We start from the raw sequence: 7163 nt of genomic DNA, 5'->3' as shown, positions 1-7163 counted from the left end.
TGAATAAGGCCATAAAACTTTGCGCAAAGTTCGCGAAAATGCAGAATTTTTAGAAACTTTTTGGGTATGCAGTTTTGTAACCTATTCAAATTTACGTGTAGCCAAATTATTACGTGTAGCCTACTACCGTTGGCTTTTAATTCAAATTTGCACATTATTATACTACAATTGAAAATGCATACCCAAAAAGTTTAAAAAAATGTCTTAATAAAAATTGAAATTCGTGAAAGTATATATATATATTTGTATGTATGTATGTACATTTAACATTAAAATTACTTCTAACGTGAAAGTAAGTTCTGCAATGAAATAAAAATCAAATATTTTACATTTATATTGTTTTATTTTCATGAAATAACTAGATATACGATTGAAGAATAAAATATTTTAAGTATCCAAAAAAACGTATTTTAATGAGTCCGATACTGAGTAGTATCGATACTTTTTCCCTGATACTTTTAGGGTATCGATACCATGAGCTCGATGCCAGAATGATTACTCAGTATCGATACCAAAGTCTGAAATTTCGTACCCTAGTCCTACGTTCGTTTGTTAAGAATCCTAAAGCGTTTCCGTAATTTCCAAATTCTTAGGCCACTTTTGTAATTCGTAATGTTGGCATGCAATAATCCGAATTAGCTGCCAATTTGAAGTATTTTGCGGCAATCTATATACTAACACGCTAACATAAATTTTGTCTCCGTTCGTTTGGCGATTCTACCAAACCGATTTCAAAACCACCATTGGAACGGAATTTTTCTGGAGATGAGGAGACCTTTTATGGTTTCAAAATCGGTTGAAAATTACGGCTAATATCGTCGTTTAAAAATTTCCGTATATGTATATACATAGGTGTTATTGCAACCTGTTCAATTTAAATTATTTACTTATTTGCTTTACATCGTGTTTAAAATTAAACTTTGTAATAAAGATATATGTGATGATGGAGAAATAAATGATAAAGTTTGAGACAAAAAAGTGAAGGCAAAATTATAGATAAAGACCAAAATGAAAACAATGCGAAATACATAAGAATTACGGTATCTGAAATGGTAAGAAAATGTATTGAATTTTTCAAGTGAAATTTCTTTAACGCCGATTGGTTTGGTTATTTCACCGTAAATGATGCACACGGCAATGAAACACACGGAAATAATGCACACGGAAATGGATGCAATGGAAACAAGTGCTTCTTATATATGTACATAGGTACCAGAGAAGCCAACTCGTGGGGAATTCCCCGATTTGCGGGGAATTTTAGTTTGCGTGTGGAACCGGGGTATGGCCGGTTTTTTGTGGAGAGTCCCCTTTCAGACACGTCCAGTCTTGAAAGCAATGTTTTTCGCATCCTCTTTTGTGTTTTCTATTTGCTTCCACACGCGTCAACTTTAATTGAATTCAAGTCCTTGGTTCTTTAAATGTTAAGCAACGAAAAGATCAATAGAGACAAGAAAACTTGAAACGAATTGACGGTACGGAGGTATCTGTACTCTTCCAATCTCTTCTCACCTCCTTCGCCTACGAACGAGCAGACTTGAAAGCAAGACTTGACGTGTCTGAAAGGGGACGGAACTTCAGTTTACGTGGAGAATCAGGAGATGAACTGCTTTTTGTGAGGAATTAGGTGTTAAATAATTTATTCATTATTATTATGTCATAATGAGGTAAAAAAGTCGTATAAGAAATGCAACTGTAGCTAAAAGTACTGATTAGCAATCCTGCAAATTATACAAATTACCGTTAATTTAGAATTTTATTTGTCGCTTTTGCGTTTATATAACGAATAAACACACGTTTTTATGTAGAATAAAACCTATGAGGGTAGCCAACTCATTTCTTTAAAAAAAAATTAAAACGAAGATTTTGTCACTTTAAACCAGGGTTCGGAATTCTCATTTATGATTATTCGTTTTCATTCATTTATGAGATTTATCATAACCGACAATATTCCAAATCTATTTTTGCATTCTTTTATCGCGAGTGACAAATGCAGACAAATTCATCATCTCTCACATTCGGATTGTCAAAATTAAACGATCAGTAAGTTAGTGTTTTTTCGTATTAAGGATATACATACATATGCGTATGCAAAAGGCATGAAAACGATCTTGTTTCACTTCAATGCCGATTTTCTGCCTATAAGTGTAGAATTTCAAACGTTTCGTTATCATTGGGTGGTACCCCATGATAAATACCCTGTGGGGAAAATCTCTAGTTTTGAACTGGTGCATTTCTAGTATATTTAGAACCACTACTAGTTCGCGATAAATCTCTTTTGCATGCAAACAACTGGCAAATTTAATACAGCGATGTCATAGGAATTGGAAATTGTCCCCCGCTACATTACCTTTTCTATAGTTCAGAACCAGTCCTAAATTCGACATATGGGATCTAGTTCGCTTTGCACCCCATTTTCTATAGTTCACAACCAGTTGTAAACGGAAAAAGTAACAAGATGTTTTCTTTTTGGGTTACCGTGGTAGCAATTTTTAATTATTTGCAAAGAAATGTATTTTCAATCTGAAATCAAATTTGTTTGAATGAATGTAAATTAAATTGTGGATTTGAAAACACGTTTACATACCTTTGGCTGTAGCTGAATTTGCAGAGGTGCTGACTGTTATTGGTTATGTTCCAGAAGGTCCCAAAATGTTAAGATGTTAACACAAATTTTAGTTTTGTTTTACCAAACTATGAAAAAGCATCTGCGACGTGCAGACTGAAAGCGTATTTGAACGAAAAATCCGCCAAGCAAAAATCTGTTTAAAGTAAACAAGCTGCATCCCTTTTTCAGTAGTTTCGAACTAGTTCAAAATTCACTAAATGAGATCTAGTTCGTTCTGCATCTATTTTTTTATAGTTTTGAACCAGTTCTAAATTCGTCATTTTAGATATAGATTTCGAAAATTGTTTTTTAAAGTACCACATATCGCTGCTTTTGAACTGGTGGCGATCTAGTTACTGTCGGACTGGTTCGTTTTTGGCGATACAGATCTAGTACAGAACTACAAATTTGGTTTACCAGTTCAGAGTTTCCCTACAGGGTAGTATGTTCTCATAAAATTACAAGCCAACAGCTCATATGGTCTTGGTCGTATAAAGTTTTGAGTTTTATGTTTGCGGAAAGAAAATAAAAATCAGGTGTCAATCATTATTCTTGAGCGGAAAAAATAAAAATCAAAAGTAATCCTTATGCTCATTTTTCTCGAGCAAAATACTTAAAATCAAGGGGTAATCATTATTCTTGGGCGAAAAAATAAAAATCATATGTTAACTATTATTTATAATTTTTATTAGTAAAACTCATTGTAAATTACGGAAGGACATACAAAGACAGATATGTGAGTATACATAAAAATGCTGTCAGACACTTACAACACGTTGATTTTTTTAATTTAAATTGTGCTTAAATAAAAACTTAAAGAAAAATATTTGAAATGAAAAATATTGGAAGTTAAAAAAAAATCACTGCATAACTACACATTTCGGGTGCTCAGTGATATATTTACGTATGTACAGCATCGGTGATATCAATAGCACTGCGGTTTCAAAGTGAGATTCTTTACCACTTTTGTTTATTTTTTTTTAATCTGATTAAAAGGTCGAAAATTTTGCTGAAAAATCGTTAAATTAAACTTTGTTTTATATAATGTTTGAAAACAGGGTTTATATGATTTTGTTTTAAGCATGATAATTTTTTTTTATAAAATAATAACAAACAAATTTTAGCTCTAAATATATTGTGAATATTTAAAAAAGAAATGGGGTACGCAGACTTTTGCTGTTAAGTGTAACTTAACTCAATTTTATGGTTGTATTTTGCATTCAATTTTATACGTACGTATACATATACATAATTATTTATAACTGTAGATCTTCCAAATAAATAAATATTTATAAAATAGGTTTTTCAACTTTGAAATATGTATATACATATCGATGGAACTCTGCAATAACGACACAATTCAAAATTCGAAAAATAAAAACAGTTACTACTGTTAAGTGGCTCTTGTCTCTAATCCTTGTATAATCCATTTCCATAACTTACTAAAGTGAGCAGTAAGGCTTGCTAAAGTAATCCTAACTCAGGAACCATGCGTATTCCGCGGGCGTATCTGTGGACTTGGAGGGATTTCCTGGGGTAACTTCCTTCAATTTAGAGGGACAGTATGGCCGCGCGTATGCATTATAGTGCCGCGTTCGGTCGAATGCACGATGCTTAGAGAGTTCTGCTCCCAAGATGTCGTTGCGACAAAAATTGGGTACTGTACGGACGGGAAGCGCGCCGATGCCATCGTAGTCTCCGCTTACCTGACATACCATTCTATAGTCTCCCCTCCTTCGAGGGACATTATGGACATAGTGCATTACGCCGAGTCAAATGGTATGGGGACGACATATGGTCACCATAGGCAACATCGTGTTTGGAGGACGAGGATAGCACAGAATATTTTCTTTGCCGCAGTGCGGCCTTCGCCAGACTCAGATGGTACATTTTTGGGTCGGATGTACTGAAAATGGACGACGTACATTCTCTTTCCCTCAACAAATTGCTAAAATTCATAAGGGAGTCTGGTAAGTTTGCAGAGGAGAAATGAATTCCCACCCCCACCTGGGCAATACTGCTTGAGAGCTTGGAAAAATTTGATTCTAGTTTTTCTGGCCACCCACAATTCCATTCCATTCCATTCCAAGAACTAAAGATGAGACATGGTTTTGTTAAGTATTAGAGACATGTTCCACTTAACAGTAGTAAGGGTTTTTATATTTTAAATTTTCAATTGTGTCGTTATTGCACAGGGCCATCGATATGTAAATAAAGGTTCGGCTTATTTTTTAACGGTTCTGGCATAATTATCTTGCCAAGTATTCATTTGATACTCGGCCGCAATAGAAACAATGTACTTTTGATTCTAGCTTTCAATTTGTCACTTTTAAGATAATTCCCAAAACTTTTTTTGTTTTCAGATACTTAACCCTTCAGCTTTACCAAAAAACTACTACTTGGAGGATTTCTAAGCGCCTCTGGATTTTGTTATCAATCGCATTGAGCACTAAGTGAACAAATACATAAATAGATTAGAGGCTACAGTTAAATGTACCACAACAGGCACTACCAACAGTAACAGTAGCACTAGCAACCATACCCACACCTTAGATTTGTCGCTGGCTGGAAGGACCACAATTATCGCACCAGTGCGACGTGCTCTCATTTTCATTTTCATTGCCATTGCGATTCTCATTTTCTCATTCATTTATTTATTTTCAGTCTCATTTTCATTCTGTTACTTCTAATACTTCACTCGCATTAATTTGGTTTTTTCCGTGTTTCCTCTTAGTGTTTTTACGCATTTTTTGTTTTCATCAGCAGATTCGTAATTTCGGGCACCATTGATAGCAACAGCTGATGGCGGTAATGAAGGTAAGGTTGTTATATGTATGTACAAATTTCTTTACAACTTTGTGTACATATAAAAATAAAGTGACGGAAAAGGATGCTGGTGATGTTAATGAGCCATACTTGAAGAAATGATTGCAGCTGTGGGTAGTGAAGTTGACCACAGTCGCTTTCCAGAAGGAGTTGCTTTTACCTCTCCAATGCATTGCTACAAAATATGTTCAGTTTATTTAAAGCAAAAATAAAATATTTAAATTTTTTACAACAATATTTTACTTTTTAATAATAAGGACAGATGTACATACATACATATGTACATACAAATATTTCGTATCACGTAAGTATGTAAAGCGAGCTTAAGTTTAAGTTTTATTAAATTTAAATGCTTTAGGTTTGACAAAACGTCCGAATGCGTCAGTTGAAATGCAAACAGTTAAATTTCGAAAGCCTTGTAAATTTTCGCAGCAAAAAAAAAATCGGTACTGCGTATTCGCCAAAGCGAGCTTTCAATGCGTGAGTTGGAAATTTGCATGCCGTGACAGCCACCCCTTGCTGCACAGTGGTATGGAGGGTGAAAACATCAGCAGCAACAGAACTAAGCAGTGTATCAAAAAAAAAAAAATGAAAATATTAAAGTCAGCTTGCACGAAATTCTTCGCCTTTCAATTTATTTCATTTTTGTCGACGAAATAGAAAATTTCGTTATCTAACAATGAAGGTATGTATGTATGTAGGTATAAGAAATAAAAGGAGAGATCAACGTAAACTCGTTCACGGGTATGTGTGCAGTGTTCCCTTGCAAGTACATAACGGGTGGTCCATATGGATAGATATCTTGACCAAATGTCAGTATCATATCTCCGCGGAACGCAATTAACTCTTTCCGGGACGCTGGTAAAAAAACTGTACCACTTATTTAAATAATTTACCTAAATTTTGTGCGCGATGGTATTGATCTCATACCAATTTTATAAGCAAATTTAAAGGTATATTTTCCAAAAAAAAATTATATCCAGTGTGAAAAGGAGATGAATATATATTTTTCTTATGCATAAAGAGTGTGAAAATAGTACTTGTCGGGAGTGTTCCTCGAAATTTATCATATTTTGTGAAAAGCGCGAATTGCGGCGTCAGTCTGCTGTATTTTTCAATAAATAAAGTTTAGGTGAACTTATTTCTAACTCGATGAAATAAAAACGAAGACATTTGTTGATTTGGTAAGTATTTAAAGTTCATGGTACATAAATTTTACCACTGCGCATACTACATACGTATGTACATATGTATCCACAGAAATGGCTAACAAACTAAAGGCCAGGGATATCTCCTATATATTGGAAACCATCGATGATGATGAAATTGATTTGGCAGAAATTCCATCAGACGCTGAGTCAATCGTAGACGATGTTGATGAAACCATCCAGGAAATATTTGATAACATCATTGCGGAAGAAAATGAGGAAGACGGCATTGTTGAAGGCAATGCAGAAGTTGAAGGCAATGAAGAAGTTGGAGGCAATGAAGAAGTTTATGATAGCGAAGACGAGATACCTTTAGCTGCTCTAATGAATATAGAAGAACAGTTTATCCCACCCAAGTGGAATAAGCAGAATTCTACGGAGTCAACGCAAGTATTTATTGGCGCGATGCAGGGACCTACTGACATTATCGAAAACTTGTCTTCCCACAACAATTTCGCAATTTTTGAAGCGATAATAACGTCGGAAATTATTGAACATATAGTTTTCCAAACGAATTTGTATGC

General features: G+C 34.4%; 1 long non-coding RNA gene across 1 annotated transcript in view; it reads left to right on the top strand.

Moving 5' to 3' along the window:
* LOC108359850 (uncharacterized) overlaps positions 1–5628 on the top strand; it is a 12290-nt gene extending 6662 nt beyond the window's left edge. Inside the window, exons 2-3 of the long non-coding RNA XR_001847005.1 lie at positions 4969–5422; positions 5484–5628. This is a non-coding gene — a long non-coding RNA (uncharacterized LOC108359850). The remainder of the gene's footprint in view (positions 1–4968; positions 5423–5483) is intronic.
* Positions 5629–7163: the final 1535 nt, after the last annotated feature.

This window comes from Rhagoletis zephyria, unplaced genomic scaffold (assembly GCF_001687245.7).
Source record: "Rhagoletis zephyria isolate East Lansing unplaced genomic scaffold, Rhagoletis_zephyria_1.1 Rzeph_scaffold_00479, whole genome shotgun sequence".
In the NCBI taxonomy this organism is placed as follows: domain Eukaryota; kingdom Metazoa; phylum Arthropoda; class Insecta; order Diptera; family Tephritidae; genus Rhagoletis; species Rhagoletis zephyria.
Note: the sequence above shows the minus strand (reverse complement) of the source record. Positions and strands in the feature narration are given on the sequence as shown.